The sequence below is a fragment of the Neophocaena asiaeorientalis genome, unplaced genomic scaffold (assembly GCF_003031525.2).
Source record: "Neophocaena asiaeorientalis asiaeorientalis breed wild unplaced genomic scaffold, Neophocaena_asiaeorientalis_V1.1 scaffold190, whole genome shotgun sequence".
Lineage (NCBI taxonomy): Eukaryota > Metazoa > Chordata > Mammalia > Artiodactyla > Phocoenidae > Neophocaena > Neophocaena asiaeorientalis.
This window is the reverse complement of record NW_020175017.1, coordinates 1,474,752-1,500,401: the sequence shown is the minus strand read 5'-3', so window position 1 is coordinate 1,500,401 and position 25,650 is coordinate 1,474,752.

Genomic DNA, 25,650 nt, shown 5'->3' with positions numbered 1-25,650 from the left:
AATGCAAATATGATATCTATACTATGCAAATGATGTAGTAAAAAATAAAATATTTTCCTTAGAAAACTTTAGTTAAACTTCTGTGTCCCATATCTACAAATCTAATAGTGAAAGTCAGCTCTACTCATGCAAGTCTCCTGAAGAAATGTCAAGGAAAAAAGTAATAGCTTTGTAACCTTTAGTCAGAAAAGAACTTTGCAAACAGAAAGCTACAAGGTAAATTTCACTTGATGACCCAGGGTTGTGTTTGTCTTCTGTTACACCAAATCAAGAAAAGTGTTGCCAAAAGAGCATTTGGGGTAAGGAAAAAAAACAAAAATCAAAAATCCTACAGACATTCTTGCCAAAAATATAATTCCTAATACTAGTCTCTACAGTGAACAGTTGTTGGAAACTTGTGATTTATTCATTCAATTACAATTAATTTAGTAGTAGTAACCTCTGAACCATTTGATTGAATTGAGGTAAAGGCCATAATACAAGTGTCTTATTTTATTTTATACTTGCCAAGCTTCAAATTTGCTTTGCATTTGATGCAGATAGAATGGAAATGTACTATTATGGAATACTTTAACATAAGAATAACAGAAAATTATACCAACCATTTAAAAAGCAAAAAAGACTGTCTCTAGGTCTATCCACATCTCTGCAAATGGCACTATTTCATTCTTTTTTAGAAAAACAAATATCGTATAATATTGCTTATATGTGGAATCTAGAAAAATGGCACAGATGAAGTTATCTGAAAAGCAGAAATAGAGATACAGATGTAGAGAACAAACTTACAGCAAGGGGGAAGAGGGGGTGTTATGGATTGGGAGATTGGGATTGACATATATACACTACCATGTATAAAATAGATAACTAATGAGAACCTACTGTATAGCACAGGAAATTTTGCTCAGTGCTCTGTGGTGACCTAAATGCGAAGGAAATCTAAAAAAGAGGCAATATGTGTATGCATATGGCTGACTCACTTTGCTGTACAGTAGAAACACAACGCTGTAAAGCAATTCCACTCCAAAAAATTAAAGAAAAGCAAAAGAGCATCACATTATAGTTTAATTTAGTCATGTGTTCCATCATCAAATTTCAATGAGTTACTGCACTCAATCTATTCTCTTTTTGAGCTTTGTTGTATTTCATCAGGATGGGGGGAATAGCTTGGAGAACTTATGCAGGTAGAAAGGTCAGTCCTCAAAACTCATATCTTTCAGAAGAAGATGTGGAGGGAGCCACTGCTGATTAAAATTACACCAGTATTAACTGCAAAGATAGATTGATAGATGCATTCATTTTTGTATAAACAGAGAAAGAGGGAACATACCCTATTGTGAACAATTCCACTCCTGAATATACTTTACAGATAGGTGTGCTTATGTGTACCAGGAAACATATACAAGAAAGATCATAGGGTAAACTGTTCACTGACAGTTAAATAATGTGTGCTATAATCACCAATGGCATATTATGCAGCAATAAACATGAGTGAAAGAGTTACATACAATTATATTGATTATTTTTATGGAATAAAGTTTAAAAAATAAGGGAGACATACAATATAATATATGCTCTATGATCCCATTTATATGCAATTTAAAAACTGAGAATATTTAGAAAAATTTGTGTCTCCCCAAAATTCATAGGTTGAAACCCTAATGCCCAATGTGATGGTATTTAGGGATAGGGCCTATGGAAGGTAATTAAGTCATGGGAGTAGAGCCCTCAAGATGAGATTAGTGCCCTTGCAAGCAGCGCTCTCTGCCAACTGAGAATGCAATGGGAAGACAGCTGTCTGCAAACCAGGAAATGGGCTCTCACCAAGAACCGAATCTGCCAGCACCTCGACTGTAGACCTCCCAGCCTCCAGAACTGTGAGAAACAAATGTTTCTTGTTGAAGCTCTTCAGTCTATGGTAATTTGTTACAGCAGCCTGAGCAGACTGATACAGTACCCTAAAATGAAAGGCAAGAAGAACTGCAATAAAGTCAGTTAGGGGACTTAATTTTAGAGGAGAGGCTAATTATTAGGAAGAGACACACTGGGGGAGAGGTTTTGTGCTGTTGACAGTATTTCATTCCTTGATCTTATATAGTTGAACGTGTTTTGATAACTGGTTAAGCAATACATTTATGGTTTCATGTATTCATCATGTGTTATACTTCACAATAAATCTGGTTAAAAACAAAAAGAAAGATCAAAAAGAAAATAAGAAAATAAATAATTTTAAGATACTATATAAGGGGAGAAAGTAAATTCAAGGAAGGTTACACTCAAATATGATAAAGTAGAACTGAAAATGATCTGTGTGTGTTTTTCATCTATCAGGAGGTTTGTCTTGCCAAGTTGTGCTCACTCTATTGCTTTGCATATAAGCTAGTTAGCTGAAATATAATGCATGCTACAACTACCAGGATGCTAAATACAGAGTCCTTGTAAGACACATGGCTGGCAAATCTAAAACAAATGAGTTACTTTTATTAAATTAGTGAGAAAAAATTTAAAAACTATAATAGGATGGTAAAGGGAATCAATCAGAAGAGAAAATACCTGCTTTAAAAAAATTAACAATAAAGTTGAGTCAAAACTAATTAATGTAGTTTACCTCTAAAATTAAGAGTAATTATAATTCCCTTAATTTACAATGTTTAAAGATTTATGAGAACTTTCTAAGAATCGAATTATGTTCAAATACCATGATACATGTTTTTGCTAATATAGATTATTAACATCACGGATATCACATGGTTAACACTTCTTGCATATCTGAATAGAGAGGGAAAAATGTTGCGGGTTGATGTTTTACTAGTATGTGTTTTTATTTCTTATTATGAGAAAAGTAATTTCTTGATTTCTTAGTGTTCAGATTTATTTCTATTGTATGAGACAATTTACCAAATTAATTCCTAGAATGACTCTGAATAATGTGGCCATGTAAACAATTTGCCTCCTTCTTTATTTCTTGTGCGGTATTAAACTTACCAGTTAAGTAAATAGAGTTTCTAAATAGTATATATACATGAAACTGCTTAGTGACTTGTGACAGAAAAAGTATGATTAGGGAGAAAGCCAATGAGGTGTTTGTCGCCATAGCTAAAGTGAAGTGAAGAGTTTAGGTAATCACTTGCTTAATTCAAGCATTAAAACTGTTTTTGCTTCAATTGCCTAGATAATCAAAATCAAGCTGCTGGGAATTTTGCCTAAATTTTCTTAGCACTTTGTTCCATTTTTAAGTGGATTTGGCCATAGAAATGTAACTTCGGAATTTTGTAGTGTTATTATTTATAGGGAAATCAATGTAACTGGCTACTCTCATCACTCAAATGTTTGGGTAACTCTGGATTAAATGCAAAAATGAAGTTTCCAAACTTTGTTTTGAATTACTCAGGTTATCTTCTGTTCTTTGCCTCTACCACTTGTTCCTCCTTTGTTCTTCTCCTTGTTTCTTATGCACATACACACAAACACATACACATGTTTGTGTACTACCTAACTCCTTCCAAAAAATTTAAGTCATTAATGTATACATTATATTATATTTGAAGGTATGCATAGCTTAGTGAAAGACTGCAAGTTTAGTGACAAATTCCCTGAAGAATCAAGACGTATTAGAAGTCAGAGCTGGAGTCACTCAAGAGAAGGACAAGCAACTTTCAAAGAACATCATGATATGTTCAAGCATATCATGTAAGACCATCATTGTGAGCAGAATATAGTGAGGATTGTAGCGCAGGGGTAGACAGAATACAAAGTAGAATGTCAAGAGATGGTCATAGATAAAAGTAGAGGCTTGAGAAGGAGCTGTGTGGACCTCCTGGTCTGTTCGATAGATCACCACCAAAGTTCTTTATGTGGGAAAGGGATATAACCAGAGTTTTGAGAGAATCACACAGGCATCATGGAAAATGGACTCATGTAGAGAGAAAAGAGTCACAAGGAGATCAATTAGAAGATGGTTAAAATAGCCGACGCTTGAAATAAGGGAATAGCAATAGGTACAGGGCAGAGAGTGAAGATTTTTGGAATAATTCTGAAGGATAATAGACAGAAATTGTAATGTATTGGTTATAGATGATCTAGGGAAAGCATATATATATATTAGCAGAAAGAGAAGCAGACAGGGCAAGAGCAAAATTATTGGAATCAGAAAATTATAAGGAGACAACAATGGCGGAAACACTAATGACCTAAACTGCCAATAAACAGGGAAGAGAACCATAGGGAAATTAGTCTTTGTCTATGAATCTTTTCTTCAAAATGGACGCATGATTAAAATTAGACTGTTCAGTAATTATTACTCAATATTTTTGCTTGCTTCAACTGAGAACTATCAAATGAATGGGTCAAATATTTAAATGTGCAATAAAACCTAAAAAAGGCAAATTGTTAATAGTCTTAAATATATCAGTTAGATATTAACATTTATTTCCTATTTACATTTATTGGAATTTCCTGGGAAAACTAACCACAATTTTTTTTTTTTGATTTATGGAAAAGTTTTTGCAGCATTTTGGTGTAAATGTATATACTTTTCCAAAATCAAGAATTTTGAAAATTAGAGTTATCAAAGGAAATGAGAACTTTTCCTCCAGGCAAACTTCTAATCTTTTACATCTCAGTACAAGTGTGACATTTGTTGTGAATACTATCTGATATCCATCTGTACTTTTGTACTTATATGGTTCCACTTTTTTTTCTCTACTATAATGCTCATTACATGGTAGTATTATTCTTCACGTCTATCTTGGCATCCTTTAAAACCAGCACAGTGTCTGGTGCTTATATAATATAGGGAATAGCTAAAATATTTTTTAAAAACATACTAACAGTTTTGCCAGACTAGTGATGACTCTTAGATAGTATACTATCAAAAATAGTACCCAAGTCCAAAAAAAAAAAAATTGTTATCTCTACCTTCCTAATAAATTGTTTTTTAAAAATTATTTTGAATGTATGGTCTTTAAATAATTTGTTTTTCAAAATGTATTTGATAATCAGGATGAGAGTGTGGCTTGCCTAGTAACTCAGTAGTTACTAGGTCCTTAGGGGACTTCAATATCCAAGTTAATTCTAGACTTAATATAGTTATTACCTCATAAACAGGAAGCACTTACCCACCTCCATTATCATTTAATTCCTATGGTACCTGTGCTGAAAAGGTTTCAATTATAAATAAAAGTTGCTGCTGATCAAAGCACAAACGACTTTGCTGACAAAAATTCAATAACAAAATGAGTGAACCAATTGCTAGCATAATTTCCCTAAGGAGCAATCCTTCCCATGAAGCTAGCCAAAGAGCTCATGTCTTTTTCATGTTGCACCTATATTACATAGAAGAATATTGATTTCTATATTAACTCTCAGAGAGCCTGACCTCCTTATACCGGTGCATGTGTGTTTCCATCTGAAGTGCCACTGAGAGGGGCTGTGCACTTGAATCATTTTCCCCACTACCCTCGGGCTCTCCTTGAGAATAAACACACATACATATTTATGATGTGGTTTCATTTATTTAGGAATCAAAAATAGCTGCATAATAAAAGCAATGAGGTATTTTTAAATGAATCGCAAATCTTATATCCTTAATATGGATGCATGCTGTTAACCCTCAATCCCTAAATTTTTATGGAAGCAGCCTCCTCTCATCACCCTTAGGATAAGATGTTTAAATTTCTCCTTACACACCTGGATTTAGGAACACAGTATATAAGAAACACTACATTAAGATGGTCCTGTGACATATTTAGCTCTGAATTCCGACGTTTTGTCTCCGGCAGTTGTACATAGTGGCATATTTTCAGGAAAGTGTGGGAACTGAATCCACCCTTAGCCAGAAATGTGAACTTGGTCATCTTTATATTCAATTCCCTTTCCCCCGTTCTATGGCTCTGTGATTCTGTATGACTATCTCTTCCTGCAATAAGTATGCAACGACACCAGGCTCTCTAATTCCTTAATCTCATTTAAGTGTTGTATGAATTTAATTTAGTTTGAAAATTAATTAAGGGAAAGTCTTATATGATTTCCTTCACCAAGTTATTTCATCTCAATACAGGCAAATTCTTACTAACAAAATAAACAAGAATGGTTGAATTTCAGTCTTCAGGGGCAAATTTTTTTTTTTTTTTTTTTTTTTTTGGTGTGCTACTAAAAAACAATTACATTTATTTAGACATATACCCTAATTGCCTCATTGGATCCCATTATCCCCTAGAACATCTCTAACCTTAGAGAGGGCTCAATGCCACTTCTGAATGATTTCATCTGATGAGGTCAGGGCCAAAAAAATAATCATTTTTATTCACTCAAAATTAACTGATTTAAGACTTTAATTATATCTGCAAAATCCCTCATCTTTGCCATATTTTACTGTCTAGAAGCAAACCACAGTCTCACCCACAATCAAGAGGAGGGCATTACACAGAGCATGAGCACCAGGAGATGGGGATCATGGGGGTCATCTTAGATTAATGCCTACCACAGAGGCACAGTCAACAGAAATTCCCCAAAGATTAGATAAAATAGAGAGTACAGGACAACTCCTTGATTTTTGCCGGAACAAAAAGGAGGGATAATGAGTGATGTTGTTTACTGAGATGGGGTGACTAGAAGAAGGAAATAAAATAACTTGCTTTGGACATGTTACATTTAAAATGTCAATTAAAAAAAAAAAGACTGGTTGAATTTCAGTCTTCAGGGGCAAATTTTTTTTTTTTTTTTTTTTTTGGTGAGCTACTCTCAAACAATTACATGTATTTAGACATATACCCTAATTGCCTCATTGGATCCCATTATCCCCTAGAACATCTCTAACCTTAGAGAGGGCTCAATGCCACTTCTGAATGATTTCATCTGATGAGGTCAGGGCCAAAAAAATAATCATTTTTATTCACTCAAAATTAACTGATTTAAGACTTTAATTATATCTGCAAAATCCCTCATCTTTGCCATATTTTACTGTCTAGAAGCAAACCACAGTCTCACCCACAATCAAGAGGAGGGCATTACACAGAGCATGAGCACCAGGAGATGGGGATCATGGGGGTCATCTTAGATTAATGCCTACCACAGAGGCACAGTCAACAGAAATTCCCCAAAGATTAGATAAAATAGAGAGTACAGGACAACTCCTTGATTTTTGCCGGAACAAAAAGGAGGGATAATGAGTGATGTTGTTTACTGAGATGGGGTGACTAGAAGAAGGAAATAAAATAACTTGCTTTGGACATGTTACATTTAAAATGTCAATTAGAAATCAAATGGGATATTGAGCAAACCATCTACCACGCAAGTATGGAACACAGAGGAGAGTCCAAAAGAAGAGCTAGATTTCAATTTATACTGTTTTATTAAAAAATATATTATATAAAGCATTATAAGGTAAAAACAAATCTAAAAATATATACCTCAAAATGATAGACTAAGCACACACAGAGAGAAATATATGTGCTTATTGCATTTTCATAAACCTTTCCACAAATATTACATTCCGGAGTAACTGTAACTCTAAATATGTTAATAACTTTATCCTTTACTTGGAAGTCTCTGGAAGTAAAAACATATTGCCAGCTTCATTATAAATCATACAGACAGTAACTTTCATGTTTACTATTTCACATATATCTCTTTTCATAAAATGTTATTGTCTTATTACCCTGTTTATTTCATTTTGGTTTTTTTTTTTTTTTTGCGGTACACGGGCCTCTCACTGTTGTGGCCTCTCCCGTTGCGGAGCACAGGCTCCGGACGCGCATGCTCAGCGGCCATGGCTCACGGGCCCAGCCGCTCCGCGGCATGTGGGATCCTCCCAGACCGGGGCACGAACCCGTGTCCCCTGCATCGGCAGGCGGACTCTCAACCACTGCGCCACCAGGGAAGCCCTCATTTGGTTTTAAGAGTTACAACAATATAATATGTTTAGATGCATATTTAAACACTAAGATTATGAAATTACTAGATTTGATCTGGATGATTTGTTATTCTAGATGAATAAATTCTTTGTTTTAATTATTTCCTGAGAACCAATAACATGGTGGATGAAATGAGAGAAAAAAATTAATGTTTGCCTTACCTTTCAGAGAAAGAATTTCTGTAATGAAGATTTCTTTATTTATATTTTACATAATTAAAATGTTCATGCTCAGAGAGCAAACTGGATCCCATTATTAAATTAACCATTATGCTGATGTAGAATTGAAAAAGAAGTGTGTACTGCCAGTGAGCATTTCAAATGGCTAAGCTTTGATGACATTCCAGATAGTAAAAACATCAAAGATTAGAGCTATGTGGAAACAATCTATTTCTGGCAAGTGTGACCCCAATTAATGTGCTCATTTGCAAACTATAAGTAAACATGTTTTATCATAATTTCATTTTTTTGTGCAAAACTGATGTATTGAAACAACAGTCTAGTCAAAAACCAGTCTACTCTGATATTTCCAGTGAACTGAACGGCTTAGAATATCAATCTCTGAACAGATATGGAAGCCATATGGTTATCACATAAGGAATTTTAAATTTTAAAGTATGAGCATGACTTTGCTAAAATTTCCCAGGAACTCTGCTCTGTGTGTACATGACTGATTTGAAATTACTCTCATCTTTTCTAAGGATTTTAGTATTTCATTCAGCAGATTGGCCTGAGACAGAAATAGACAAAGTAATAAGTCTCTATCTTTTCTGAGCTTCAGTAAAGCAGGAGAGAAGGGAAAATAGAGTGATTTTTAAGTACATTTTTTAACCCCAAAGTTAAAATAATATTGCAAGTACAATAATATTCCCAGATTCATTCTAACCATACAGATTATAATACATATTTATGTGTGCCATAACTTATTAAATTATACTTTTCTCCATATCTTACTTCTTTACGTCTCAAAATAAAGTTTCTGAACTATTTATCTTTCCCATCTAACTGTGGCTAATACACAGTATAGAACATTTCTCTATTATTGCTACATATTCTGTAAGGTAAAAATTTTAATATTTTTCCTAACAGCCGCCCATAGTAAATATTTCTCAGTGCCAGTTCTTTGAAAAAGTATGTAATTAAATACTGTTAAATTCACCAGCCTGGTAGAAGAAAAAAATCAAGTATGCTGTTGCCACTTTATTCAGATTTATTTATATACTTTTCTTTGTAAAGCACCACAATAATTTAATGCATGTATTTCTTTGTTTAGGTCAGTAGTTTGCTGCTCATAAGTATTTGATAAGCATCTAATCTCTTATACTTCTCCAGAATTTAGTTAAAACATCAATGTTGTTAAGATTAGAGTGAAACTGAGATATAAATATTCATTAGAGACTAAGCATTTTCTTAGAGATGAAATCCCCCTAAGCGTGATAGCACTGCAACAATGTGGCTCTAGTCATATAAATAATGTATTTTTATGTTTTCTAGAATCTATGCAACATATTGATATATATATATATGGCTTCATCACTAAGGGGCATCCACTTTTCTGATTAAAAGGACAGAATCACTAAAAAAAAAGTCTTTTTGCAAAATTTTAAAGCATAGTAATAATAAATTCTGTTGAAAAAATTATCATGCAATGAAACTTCTTCCTGACGTTATTACCTAAGTGATTAAGGAAAAGAGAAATTTTAATGTCATTTAGTACTTTAACACTCATAAAAAAAACTTTGTATCTGCTTTAAAAAATTAAATAATTGCTCATACATTTGAGTTTTCCACACAAATCTACATGTAATGACTATTCTGGGCCATTATAATTAAGACAATGCTTTAATTTTTAAATTCTATATGGAATAATTATGAATGGCTCTTTTAGATAATATTCTTGCAAAAACCCAAACTTTCTTCACTGAATCATACTGTGTTACTTTCAAACTTGTCCTGATGGCAAGGCCATGTCTGCATCCCTAAATACATGGCCTTGCCTCCGTTGTCTTTAATCACATTCCAATGAATTTTTCTTCCAGTCTTCCCACTGATACCTTGGACAGATCTCATAGCTTTCCAGATGCTTTCTACTAAACAAACTCTCCCATATTTAGCTCTTAAAAACCAAAGACAAGGTTACATTCAAATTCTAATTTTGCATATACTGGTATAAATGTCTGCAGTCTGCCTAACTCAACTCTGACCCACATGTCTGGGGGCTAGAAGGAAGGAGAGAGAAAAGGTGATGGAGAGAGTAGCTTTTTTCTTACTCCAACTTAAATTTTATCAGATTACACTTTCCACATCTCCCAGTCCTCTGCCATAACTCCAGTTCCCTTATTTCCTTCTTGTGCCTGGCAAGTTCCACATCCCTTGGCAGCAGTTCAAGCCATTTTCATTGCCCTTTCTCCAGTTTCTATTGGCTCTCCTGACATAAGAAATGTGTACAAGCGGAAGGGGAAAGTTTCCTTGCCATGGATGACAGGGGTGGTGGGTTTGGGTATGGTCAGGTGTTTTACTCCAGCATGTGCCTGTCTACCCAACAAATATTTTAAATTAAATATATTCCTCTTATTAAGTATGAATTTATTTTATAAAATCATTTTTCTATAATAGCTTTTAACTACTAATAATATTTATGCTATTTCTTCAGAATGAATACACTGACATTATGATAGGTAAGAATTTACCTCTTCCTTCCATGAATTAAATTGCAAAATATTACAGTAACTGAGAAATAATGGCTCAATGCTCCAATTACTTTATTTTTTTTAATTTTTTTTTATTTTTTTGAGGTACGTGGGCCTTTCGCTGTTGTGGCCTCTCCCGTTGCGAAGCCCAGGCTCCGGACGCGCAGGCTCAGCGGCCATGGCTCACGGGCGCAGCTGCTCTGCGGCATGTGGGATCTTCCCAGACCGGGGCACGAACCCGTGTCCCCTGCATCGGCAGGCAGACTCTCAACCACTGCGCCACCAGGGAAGCCCTACAATTACTTTTAATTCTCAGCATTCCCTGACCAGAGAGAATTTAAATCTCCCTGTTATATCTGTGAATCAGATAGCTAAAATAGCTTCAGGGACCCTACAGGAAAGTAGATGAAGCAGGTTAGCTAAGAGCCAATAGGGAGGGATAGGAATTTGTCCAAAAGAGAGTATATGTTCTACAGGAAAAAAACCTAACAAATAAACAATAATACAGCCTCATATCCACCCCCCAAATAAAACACAAATAAATAAACACGTGTATACATCAATTGAATTTATCTCTCTATTGTCATTTTGGGACCACAGTCTTAGAGCTGTAATGCAAATCAGGCATAACTTTTTTTCTAGTACTTATATGGTTTCAAATATTTACATTTATATGACTGATCTATGTGGACATCTTCACAATACATGGTGTGATATATAAATATATTACTACCTTCTTGGTTTTCTCAATTTAGTTTATTAAGACTTTCATCTTTTCACCAACTGATTTGAGAGGCCATATTTGTCACATGCAAAATTTGGTGTATTGCTTAGCTTTCAATTCAGGTCCAATGGTAATATGACTATTCAGGCATCAAAACCGTACTATTTTAATTAAAGCAACTTTATCATATATTTTAATATATGACAGAGCTTTCTCCCCCACCCCCGATTTATCTCCATTTTCAATGTTTTTATGTCTTTCCTACTCATTTATTTATCCATATTAAAATTAACTTGTCTAGCTAGAAAAAACTGTTGGCATTTTTAGTTGGATGATATTAAATTTATATACAAACAGGGAGAAGTGATATTGCTTTGAAGTTGAGTATGAACTAATGTGAAAGGATAGAAACTGAGAAAATACTGACACAAGGGCAGTTTACACTTACTCACAGGACCTACTCTACAGACTTTTGAGCAGTTGCTCACAAGGATGTTGGGTGCAAAGTGGCCTCTGTTGGAGTGCAGGCCTGGAGAAGTATACTGCCACTGCTGCAGGAAAGACACAAAGTTCCCCTTAGACACTTCCACCCACAGAAAATAAGCCTTAAGCCCTGGAGAAAAATTAATGAAGTCCATACTGCCAGTATGCAGAGGATGACTCTTGGCAGTGGGAGAAGGGTAATAGAAAAAAATCCACCATCCCTGTGGGTAAAGTGTGACAAGCAACCTACACCAAATACTATTATAAGCCTCCAAGCTTTGGAAGGACTAGCAGGAAATTCTCTACGTAAACTCATTAGAGAGACAAGGCAGAGTCTGGCTATCATGGGAAAGAGAGGCATGATCACTGTGAAAGCAGCATCTTTGAGACCTTAGGGACAAGAGCCTGCCTAGCTCTGAGACTGATCAAGGTAATAGACAACATAGCTTGTCCACCACCACCAAGCCAGGAAACCCCAGGAAAAAGAAATAGGAGACTGCACTGAAGAAGGGGCAAGAGGATGAATAGAGACTTTCTCTGAAGTGCAGGTGCAGAGAATAGGCTGAAAACTGAGGAGCAAGCAGAAACACAGAGAAAAACCCACCATCACCCCAGCTGTAAGAGAAATGTAAAGCCATTTGTGCACTAAAGTTAACCATAACCACTACAAAATCCAAACCTGGCTTAATCCATGACTAGATTAATAAACCAAACCCCACACTAACAGCCTAGTATAAAAGAAGATGTGACATTCCCTGGCAAGAATAAAAAATTATCACACATACATAACCACTGTGAACAACGAAGCTGACTCATAGCGGACCCAGATGTTTGAGCTATCAGGTAAGGAATTTAAAATAACTATGATTAACATGTTAAAGGGTCTAATGGTAAAGGTAGACAACATTCATGAACAGATGGGGAATTTCAATAGAGATGGAGACTGTAAGATAAAGTCAAATTTTTCTAGTCATTTCAACTAACTTATGCCTAAGGATTTTACGATTTGCACTGGGCCTTGTACTTTAGTCAGATTAATTAGCCTGACTTTGTTATTAAGTGTTTACCACACATTTGTAACTTGGTCTTAGAGTGATCTTCATCTTGAGATATAAACATCATTTTATCAATATAATTAATAATAAATACAATCTCAGTCTTTTTTTTTCCCTGTGTTGTGACAACAAACAGGATAATTTGAAATCCCTGTGAGAGAACAATAAATGTGTTATGGAATCTGTCCCACGTGAATGCAAAATGATACTAGCTTTTTTTTGCGATAGGTATTAAAAGAATGTATCAGCCCATTAATAACAGAATAACAGTCTCCTTCAGCTTCTTGCACAGTTTGCATCAACTGACACTATTGGATCTATGATATTGTTCAGTCCTGTATAGTGTACAATTAATCTCTAGGATCAATCAGTTTTTCTCTCAGGCCATATTAAATTATAGATAAAAAATGTGTGAGTATCAATACACCTGCTTCTAACATATTCTTAACTAAAGTTGAAATTTCTTGTTGTCAGGAATCTTAGAATAGTTTAAACTAACCAACGTAATGTGTTTAGGTAATTGCAAATATTCTCATCTAGCATAAACAATTAAATAAAGATGAAAAGAATATTTTCAGCTCATCCAGATTCACAAGGTTTGGTTAAGGAAGAGTTTCCCGTTAAGATTCATATAATTTTGATGATACTTTCTGGTAAAGATGATGCAATAACCACACATATTAGCAAAAAATCTCTACTGAATGCTTTCTACCTTAGATAGTAACAAGGAAATGAAGTTGGTTCCTGTCATTTCTCATCAAGACTGTACTGGACTGTATACGGCATTAGAAAAGGAATAAATATAAGACCAGACCAAAAAATTTTAAAAAGAAGTAAAATTGTATTTATTTTAAAAAGACACTATTATCTATATACAAAATCTAAGGAATCTACAAAGAGCTAACAGAATAAGTTTAATAAGCTTGCTAATTATAAGGTTTTATAAAAATAAATGGTATTGCTATATTACAGCAATGGATAAAAGGAAATTGAAATAAACATATCAAGTACAGTCACATTAAGTGCTTAGGATAAATTTGAAAAGATGGACAAAATTTGTGTACTGAAACCTCTCAAAAATTGCTGAGAGAAATTAAAGACGACCTAAATGAATGGAGTGGTATATGATGCACACTGAGTAGAAGAGTCAATATTGTGATTTTGTTAATTCTCCCCAAATTCATTGCAATTCTGATTAAAACCTTAGTAGGTTTTTTGGTAAAAAAAAGATAGCAAGTTGGTCCCTACAGTTTATATGAAAAGATAAAGATTCCAGGATAGTCAAAAGAAGAACAAAATTGGAGGACTTTTACAACCTGATTTCAGAATTATGGTAAACCTACAGTAAGCAAGACAGTGCCATATTGGCATAAAGAAAAATATATAGACAAATTAAAAATAGTGTAGAGAGTATATAAATAGATAGTTCAACAGATTTGGAAAAAGTGCCAAGACAATTTAATGAGGAAAGGATAATGTTTTCAACAAGTGGTGCTAGAATAATTGGGTAAAGCCATTGCAATTCTCCTGCATTGCTTGTAGAAGCATAAAATAGTACAATTACATTCTACCCCTAGGTGTTTGCACAAGATAAATGAATATATATGGCCATACAAAGACTTACACTTGAATGTTTATAGACAAAACTGAAAACAAACTAAATGCTCATCAGAAAATGAATAGATAACAATGAGATACCACTTAGCCTTAAAGGAGCAAGCAATGGGCAAATGTGACATGAATGAATCTTAAACCAGTAATATCAGATGAATAATGCCTATCAAAAAACCCCCCAAACACTACATGTTATTTGATTCCATTTATATAAAATTCTAGAAATTATAAACTAATCCACTCTGACTCAAAGAGACTAGTGGCCACCTGAGATGGAGAAGTGTATGGATTACAAAAGGGCATAAAGAAACTATTGTGGACAATGACTGTATTTATTGTCTTCATTGTGGTGATAATTTCCCAGGTTTATACAAATGTCAAACTCATAAAAATATATATTTTATATATGTACAGTTTATTTTATATCAATTATACTTTTTAAAAGTGGAAAAAATAAAGCTTATCCCAGTCACTCTTTTCCAAACAGTCCTAGAGGAATTATCGCTCTAATATGAAAGGTAAAACCATTCAGCTTCTAAAAGAGAATATATTTATAACCTTGTGTAGGAAAATATTTCTTAAACAGAGCACAAATATTGCTTACCATAAATAAAGGTACTAATAAATTGACTAGGGCATCAAAAGCTACCACTGAGAAAGAGAAAAGTCAATTCAGAAAATAAGAAAAGACATTTGCATAATATTTGACCAACAAAAAACTATTATCCAAATAAAATAAACCCCAAAATATCTATAAGAAAAAGACAGATAACTCAATAGGATAATAGAGGAAAGTTTTAAACAAGCACTTCAAAGAACAGAATATGTAAATGACTAATAAAGTTATGAAAAGATACTCAAACCAATAAAATCACACTGTGAAACCAGTCCATATGTACCAATAAACATACAGCAAAATGGCCCAAAAATGTCTGAAGGCCAAGTTTTAGCAAAAGCAGTAGAAACTCAAACATTCCTGATCAGAGTGTAAATTGCTATAAATATCATGGAAAACTCTGGCATTTTTCACTGAGTTAAAAGATATTCATATACTGTCACCTAATAATTTTATTTCTGGAGATATATTCAACAAAATCACAGACACATATGTATCAAAGGACATGTATAGATTCTTCATAATAGCATGCTTCATAATAATTAAACACTGGTAAAAAACCCAAATATCCATCAATAGTAGGATGGATATACAAATAATGATTTTTCATACAATGGAATATTACATATCTACAGTAAGGACTACTATCTATACATGAGCTGCACACGTAAAACATAGGTGGATCATACCAACATAATTTTGTGCAAAGAAATCAGACACAAAGAATACAAACTGTGTGATTCTATACATATAAAGAGACAATCCTGGCAAAACTAATCTACAGTGAAATAAGATTACGCTTATTACATATATACGCATATATATGTATGTAACATTGCTTATAACTTACAATTATAGGATGGAAGAAGGGTTAATGATTGAGAGAGGCCATATCAGGAGACTGAAAGTTCATTTTTTGTCTTAGGTTTTAGTTTTTCTATATGTGTATTATATTCAACAACATGATAAATAAACCAAAAAACTACAAAGAGGGATATAAAATTTTAAAGAGGTATGCTAATTTGGAAGATATCAGGAATAGAACGACCTACAAAAATGTGCCTATTTTATTTTATTTCATTTTATTTTTTGAGACAGCCTCAGGAGAAAGAAATCAGGATAAGAAGAGACGGAAGTGGTTCCTACAATGAAAGTAGCACAGGGAAATCAACTTGAGCGTATTATGAGCCAAATACCCCATGGACCTGAGATTAGTTGGTTAGTCTTCTGTGGGAACATTTCTCACTCCCATTTGCAAAAAGGTGAAGAGAAATTTCAGCATCAAATGTATTTTTACTCTGAGCACAAGTGCAAGATATCTGAAATTTTCATGTTTATTTTCTCTTTCCTGCTCGCCCTGATATTCACCACCTCTCTTCCTATACCTTTATTTTTCCTTTTAAAATTATAGATCATTATGCTGCATTATTGTCCTTCAGTTTTGAAAGTGATATACATTGACCTCTTTGCTTCAATCATTATGGATTGAGTTGTACCATTATACCAGGCGAAGTTTATTCTATATTCCAGATATGCTTACCTGCCACCCTGACAAGTTTTAGCCAATTGCATTATTTCTGGGCCAAAATAATCCTTCCTTTGGCTTATACCATCACAGTAGTTGAAAAACCCCAGCTGCCTTCTGTGTTGCTGCAGCCACCATAGAACTATAAGTCCTCACAAGTAGGGCCGGCTGACACGAGAGACTGCCTCTGCTTTCTCCCTGACCATACTGCATGCACAGCAGTTCTCTTCTTCAGCAGGTGCCTGGAAGGGCTGTGCAACAGAACACAGAAGTGCCAGGGAGGTAATGCCTCTTGGGGTGACTCTGAGCAAGTAAGAAGGGAATCTAGGACCATCCAGAAACTCGATGGTGCCATAATGCATCTCTGGAGCCCTGGTACTTGACTGAGAAAGCAGATGTGTTTATTGGGAAGCTGTAGCCAGCTGGTTAACACACCACATTATATTCGCTCTTCACTGCTTTTCCAATTTTTCAGTCCATTTTTCTTGGGATTGCATCCTTCCAATAAAGCATTATGATGTAATCTTTGGCTTCAGGGCCAGTGTTTTCAGGGAGCCCAGTTTAAGTCAGTCATTCATGCCACTTTTCTGTGCCTCTCTTCTAAACAACAAGGTTAATAGGCAGTGGTTGTTATATTAAAATGGAGATTCTCTGTTTTAGAAGTTAATCTATATAGTGATAGACCAGTGACCCATTTTGTTCATTATGACACTAATCATCTGTATGGGTAAGTACGCTAAAGTAAGTTATGAATAAAATGTTAGAAAATAAGATAACTGGAAGAAAAAAAAATCCTAGTGCTTGGTAAACAATTATTTTGAAAGAAATGCATGAATAATGAATGCTTTATCATTTTTTCCTGCTTGTTACATGTTTCCTAGTAGTTTAACTTTATTGTTAACTGTAGATTATCATAGTCAAACATATTATATTACATAATGCACTATTTTCATATTAAGCACATTTTACTGGACAAACTTGGGTCAAGGTCTTAAGTAAATGATTTTTATTATACTGTCTTTTTTAAGGTTTTTAGAGCATTAGGAAAATGTGCTGACCCAGGCAGAGGCAGATGACATAGGATCAGTGGCAGCTCACTGGCATTAAGTCATTTATCAAATGCTGACAAATTACTGATAATTTGTATGGTTTACTAGCTGGGCTTAGTGAACTGAAAAGCCAGATCCAAATACACACTGAACTGGAATTGGAAACTTGACTGCTTTCATCAAATCAAAGTCAAGTTAAGCTGAAACTTTATTTCTGTAAATTCAGCTTTGCATTTTCTATTAAACTAGACAAAACACTTGGTATAACTGCTCTAGATACAAGTAAGGTTTTGCTCTTAGAAACCAAAACTTTACCAAGAGTTTTATGAAGTTGCAGAGGACTCCAAATTTGCATTTTGAAATGGAATCTTTCTACCAGGATCAAAGTTTAATTGCTTGACACTAGTAAAATTTCACTTGCTTCAGCATAATTTCAAAATATACTTCTTAAAATTGTTGTTGCTTTTTTTAATGCATGCTGTGAAGTAATATATTTGATATATTATACAATATACTGAAAAAGCTCACACATTTTTACCACTAATCTATTATTTCATATGTGCTATTAGAATGTACCTATATTTTGTATATTGGATCATGTGATATAAATAGATATATATTCTTAAATTCAAAAGCTGCAACATAAATCTATAGGGATCCTCTCCACATTTAAGGGGAGAGCTAAGCTCAAAAATTAGCTTTATTTCTAAAATAAAATTTAAAACTATTTATCTATTTCTCAAATTCTACCAAAACTTGCCCCTTTTCATCTTTACTAAGAAAACATATTTAAATTATATATTTTAATATACATTAAAATACTTGTAGTTATAGTTATTCTCTATTTATGGACTTTTCTGGAGATATATCTGAAAACATACTTTATATCTGAGAGGCATTACATTTTTTAGTATAAATTAATTTTCTGACAGTGATATAACACCTGTGTAATTTGACTCTGTTCTCTAGGGTAATAAACATATTGCCTTAGCAGTCTTCATTTAGGTCAGCAAGCATATCATCAAAAATCCAGAAATAGCAAAATTTAAAACACTAGATCAATAAAATAATATCTTGCAAGGATATACTGTGTACCTAAGAAAAGCTCGAGAACTGGCAACTTTCAAATCAAACTGATATGAAGCTCAGGGGCATGATGTAACAGGATGGCTTATAACCTGAAAAGTTAGTTGCTTAACCTTTATAATGATTGGTTATTAAAATGGGGTTTTCCAGACAGCAGGGGATTGGTTAAAAGTGATGATCTCATATCATTTTAGGAGGATGACTTAAGATTCTTTTATGATGAATACAAGTATTTCTAAGAAATAAACTAAGTTAAGTTTCACTTACATTCATGGAATAAGCTAGATGTGGTTTTGCTTACGTGTCTTAAATGGTTTTGTCTGCTTGGGGGATTCTCAAGCTTGGTCTCCATTTTGGTTTATTTTAACAATATCAAAAGGATACTTGTTAAAACATTAGTTTTGAAAACTGAAAATTAGCACGACGTCTTTAATTTGTTAATCACTCTTTAAAGGTATTAAAATCGTTCATTTGCAATAGAAATTCTTTAAAAAGGTACAATATACCAATTTTTGCATATTGAAAGAGTCACAAAATATTCCAGCTGGCCTTAATCTTCCTAAAATTGCATGTAGAGATGTGATGTTGTTTGCTTTATAGGCCCAAAGTGTCTAAAATAAGGCAGTGTTTCCTTTTAAAAAAAATTCACATAAACACAGGTCAGATAGAACTTAAGAAGCTTGTCTGACTCCCCTTGGCAGGGCATGTGCTCTCCATAGCCACACCTGGTCAGTGTTTCACATTGCTATCACTTGCATAGACTCTTAGCATTGTGTCTAGTATTGATTTTTCTTTTACAAAGAGTAAAAGTGGCTGCTATCCTCTCAAGTTATTTGTATGCTTGAAATAGTTATAGAACTATTTATAGAAATTGTCCACTTATGAAGTGAAATTTCCTCAACAAAGATCTTTTCTTCCTATGGTTTTAATTTCATCAAGAAATTTAGATTATATATGACTAAACTTGTCCACATTTTTAAAATTATATTTTCCTTGAAAACAGAAACTTTCTCAAAAAAGGGGTAATATTTATGGCATTAAGAAAAAAATGTATTATCATGGATAGGTGGGTCCTTTTAGGGCTACTATTTGTCAAACAGAATTTTGGCTTGGGTTAAGGAACAGGCTTTCTTGGTAAAAGGGAAAAATTACAAGATCAGTTAGCAGCATGAAGATCCCCTAGTTCCTCTACCAACTCATGGAGAGGGGTGCCAGGGCCAGGCCGTCCTTTGGACATAGTGTGGGTTTCACCTAGTGGGGAAGACACTTTCCCACTGTGAGCTCCCTCAATATGGCAATCAAAGGAACGCTACTTTACATTTGGAGAATACATGGGCAGCTTGACATCAGGCAATATTGATTTAGGTGGCAGCTGTTTACAGGAATTGCTGGGAAAGCCAGTTGCTCTGTACCTGGAGCTTGTGGAACAATCAGGCTATTGGAGCCTGTCTGTGGTTACAAATACCCCTGCCAAGTTGAAGAAGCCCAGAGTGCTGTGGGAAACTAAGCTTGGGCACCAATCCTGCTGTTGGGAGAAGCGAAGCTGGGCTCTCCTATCAACTTGTGGTCTGGGCCACCCAGGATCCTCCCTTAAGGTCATTTTTCAGAAAATCTTGTTCCTTGTAAAGTATATTTTATCTTACTTGATAAACACCCAGGCATTTTTAAAAGCTAAACAGACAAAACTAAGCTCTGGAGAAATTTACTAAGTACATTTTAATTAATATATTTTGACCTTTACAAAATAGCTGATGATTCAAAACAAGATTTTAAAAAAAAAGAGTATCTTTTGAAGAGCGAAAAGCTCAGCCTTAGCTAGTTGCTTTAGAAATACTTTAGAAATAAAGGGAAATAATACAGTTTATGGAAGTTGTTCATTAATTTTGTTAGTTTTGTGAATGAATGATACTATTGCAAAAAAAAATTAAAAAGAAGGTTGTTACAGAAAAATTTAGGGAAATTTTAATTTCCAGAAAAATTTTCAATAATTTTTGTATTTAGCTTAAAATATCCCAGACATTAATATTTTCACCAACTACTGGGATTTAAGATATAAGGAAGAAATAGCTGTGGCATCATTGGATTAAAATACTACTCATTAAATCAGGATTTATGTCTTCACCACCTGCCCCTCAAAAAAGAAATAGGTAAACCCATATAGTCATCTGTTACCCTGGTACATGGTGCTCAAGGTCATTAGGGTCATTGTACTTTTAAGTCTACAGAATCATCCTTTAGATATATGGTAAAATGCTGAATTATCGTCATGCTCCAATTCTTTACATTTTCAATAGATGAAGAGAATAGTTATCTTTGAATTCCAGAATTTAAATTATTTATCTTTGAAACCAAGAGATATAAGAGAAGACATTCAACACCTTAACAACTTGGTAGCTTATGATTTGATTTTGCAACTAACCCTTGACTTGGTTTATAGGCAGGCTTTTAATAAACAATCCAAGCAGCATTAAAATGAAGATATAGAGAATAAATTATTACAGTGTAATTTTGTAGTCCATTTTATAGGGAATTGCTAGTTTACCTCTATATTTTAATTTGATGTATCAAACATTTGAATTATAAATTCACCTACTGTTAAAAGAGATACTCTCTTTGAAATAGGTTTAGTTTAGTTTTGTTTTTTTAATATCTCTTGCCTAAAGCTGTATACCAGCTCCTGCAAAACAACAGCTGTTTTACCCATGGGCTTCTATATAAAATCCATGAGAAATGAAAGAGCCCTAGCATTTGGGCAGATTTCAGGCCAAATATATTTACATGACATGGACTCTTACTCGGTTCCTGTCGACACCAACCCTGCAGAGGCACAGTTCAGTCACATTCCCTTACATAGAGCATTCCTGTTTGTAGCATATCAAAGTCTGTGTGTGGTCCAAGTATTTCCATAAACTGAAGCCACATGTCCTGCAACCTGCTGCTTCAGTAACTGCCAGTATTTTGCAATGAGCAGAAAGTTCCAGGTCCATACCCATTACATTACTAATTCTATATCAACCAGATGAAAAAAAAAAAAACCTAAACTCTTCCAATTACCTTTCATATGTGACCCAGCAATGGCATTTGTTCCATGAACATCCAAGTTTACCTCAAGAGAATATATACATTTAAAATTTCTATCTCAGGTAAACATATAGAAGTCTGTATTAGCTCATAAAAAGTAAATCCAAGATAAGAAGCTTAGTCTATTACAGAATATTTAACCAAGTCAGACACTCTATTTTTTAACTGTTAGGAAAAACTTTTCAATATCTTCTGTGGAACTAAAAACGATCATATTTTCTGGGTAGCTATTAATAATTTTTTGTTGAAGTAGTTAAAACCCATCAAAGAGTGAAAAAAAATCGTGAAACATCTAACTTCTGGAAGCCTCATCTATAGCTTGAAAATCAGACACTCAAAATATTCTAGGTAGTGGGTTTCAAGCCAGTTTTGGAATTAAGGATCCACAACATGCTGAGTTTGTTACAACTAACTTGTAAGTATTATACAATTTGCAAAGCACTTTCACACATTATCTAATAAAATTACTGTACCAATATCATGAGATATGTATAATTATCTAATGGATTCAAAAATAATGTTCAGAGTGGCTAAGTTTCTCTTCTAAGGTCACAAAGCCAACTAGTAATAAAGAGGATAATAAACCTAAAATTGCAACTCAAAGCCCTTATCTCTGCTTCTTCTTTTTTCACTTTCAGCCGTTACTTTTGAATATTTTCCAGGCAAGATCCAAAAGTCAATTTCTTTAATTTACTGAAAGATACATCATCTCTCCTAGAATTCAAATAAAATAATTCTATTTTCTGTAACATTTTTGTCTTGAATTCAGATTTTGAAATTTTGTTAACTCCTACTTGATGCCTTTTAAAGTCACAGATTTCTAAACTCTACTCAGTCTCCTTCTAAGGACCTGGCTTGTGCAAAATATCTAGATTAGGATGATTCAGTAGGATTTTCAGGTGCTGCCCTCTCAGTGCACTGCTTCTTTGATCCATATTGCTAATTTCTGTCTTTGATATCATTACTCAATTATATCACAAATATCTTTTAGAAAGCCATAAAATAATATTTCCAGAGACTTGTCTGGTGATACATTAAACAGGAAGAATGTTAGTGTTCTCCTTGCTAGCCATTTAACTCCCAATAATACTTGTTAATTAACTGTTTAGAGAGACACTTAAAAAAAATTATGGAAAGATGGGAGTAGCAAGTTTGGTTGGAAAGGTTTTCAATGAGTTAAACAAATCACTATGAACTACTTCCATGTTCCCAAGCTATGGAAGACAGATTATGATACAGATTTCAGAAAACTCTAAGGCTGTTGTGCCTATTTGTCTTATTGATATCAGAGCACCTGTGTTCTGGCTCGAGTCAGTTTTTCCCGTAGAACTTTAAAAGTGGATTCCCTACTTGAGCACTGGACTTCAAACAGACCTCACTGTCTCAAAGTCCTGCATGACTTTCTCATATAATCATTCTTTCTCTCTTTCACATGTCTCTATATCATGATCTATTTCTGGTGTTGTAAAGTAATTTACTTTTCTTTGTGTGTTTCACATGTGACCTTTTTCTTCCTTTTTCCTTAAAGATTACACTAGAAACATATTCAGCTTTTATTGATGTTAAAGACCACTAATGTTTTGACTCTGCCCTGGTTTTAAAATATTTCCTTTTAATTTCTCTCAGCCTTTCTATCTATCCCTCTTTCCCTCCCTACATCCCTCTATCTGCTGTAGGAAAATGGCCTAGTAAAAAATAAGGACTCTAGTTCTGACTCAGCCATGGCTTTTTATTTGAGCTTTAACAAATCACTTCACCTCTAGATATCACATTTCTTCATGTCTATAATGAAGAAAGTATTACCACTTTATTTTAAAAGGTTTTTTTTAAAGAATAACTAATAATTATAATATGCCTATAAAGCATAAGGAAAGTAGTAAATAATAATTATATTTGTGAGCTGTAGATTTGAACTATCCTGGTTATATTTTCAAAATCAAAGCATGATGATTCTATGAAACAATTTCACTATACTGGTGAATAAAATTAACCATGAGAACCCATATTAAGACTGGCAAAATCTCAATATTTCCTTAAGTAATAATATAACATTTGGTTCATTGGCTTGCAGGGGCTCTATAGAGAAGTGGAGGAAAATGAAGGCTTTGTAATTATAATTATTTTCAAACTCCAGTAGACCATTTTCTGTCTGACCTTGTAAACTTGACTTCACTTCTAAATTACAGATTCTTTATCTTTAAAACAAGGAAGGTATCACTTAAATATGAAAGAAAATATGTGAATCATTTCTGATCATTTCTAATAATGTATGCCCATAATATCATGAAATACACTTTGCAGAAAAAGAAACACCTCTGATTTCTTAAAAATAAATCTTTCTTGTACTGGACTAAAATATTATTCACCTTGAAACATATTATTTCTGAAAGACAACACTCCTTGATTCTTGCACCTCTGTAAAATTTGAGAAGTTACACTTGTATAAATTTTTGATTGTTTTAGTCCTTATTATTCAAAAGCTACATTTTTAAGAGAGAATAACAAGAGATTTTGCACTCATACTAGTTATATACCAGCGTGGTAAATGAAAGATGGCAGGTTTATAATTAACTTCATCTATCTAGTCAAGGGTTAGTCCTACTTTCCTTAAATACCTATGTTGGCAGCCTAACAACCACCACAGCTTGACAGAGTATGCAGCAAATATAAATACTCACAATTTTAAAATTCTCTTATTTAAAAAAGCAGTTAAAAATTAATCTGTGAAAGAGATGAAATGGGAAATTAATAGAATAAATTTGGAGAGCTGAAACCACTTTTAGTAATCATTCAAATGTAAAATAAGTTCAAAATAAAAAACTATAATATTGAACTAAATATAAAAGAGTATTATATTACTAAACATACCATATCCAATGCATCTAACATCAATTTTTTTTAAATGTCTTTTAAAAAAGCCAATTTTCTTAGAACATTCTTTATGTGCTAGAACAGTGCTACGTCATTTACCTGCACTACCCATTGAATCTTCATGTGGCTCATTTTTAGGTAAGAAAACTTAGCAGAAGATCTAAATAGACATTTCTCCAAAGAAGACATACAGATGGCCAAAAGCACATGTAAAGATGCTCAACAGCACTAATTATCAGAGAAATGCAAATCAAAACTACAGTGAGGTATCACCTCATACAGGTCAGAATGGCTATCATTAAAAGTTTACAAACAATAAATGCTGGAGAGGGTGTGGAGAAAAGGGAACCCTCTTGCACTGTTGGTGGGAATGAAATTGATACAGCCACTATGGAGAACAGTATGGAGGTTCCTTGAAAAACTAAAACAGAACTACCTTATGATCCAGCAATCCCACTCCTGGGCAGGTATCCGGAGAAAACCATAATTCAAAAAGATACATGCACCCCAGTGTTCTTTGCAGCACTATTTACAATAGCCAAGACATGGAAGGATCCTAAATGTCCATCGACAGAGTAATGGATAAAGAAGATGTGGTACTTATAAATAATAAAATATTACTCAGCCATAAAAAGATTGCAGCAAGGTGGATGGACCTAGAGATTATCATACTAAGTCAGTCAGACAGAGAAAGACAAATATCATATGATATCACTCATATGTGGAATCTAATTTTTAAAATGACATAAATGAACTTATTTACAAAACAGAAACAGACTTACAGATATCAAAATCAAATTTATTGTTACCAAAGGGGAAATGTCGGTGGGAGGGATAAATCAGGAGTTTAGGATTAACATACACATGATACTATATATAAGATAGATAACCAACAAGGACCTACTGTATAGCACAGGGAACTCTACTCAATATCCTGTGATAACCTA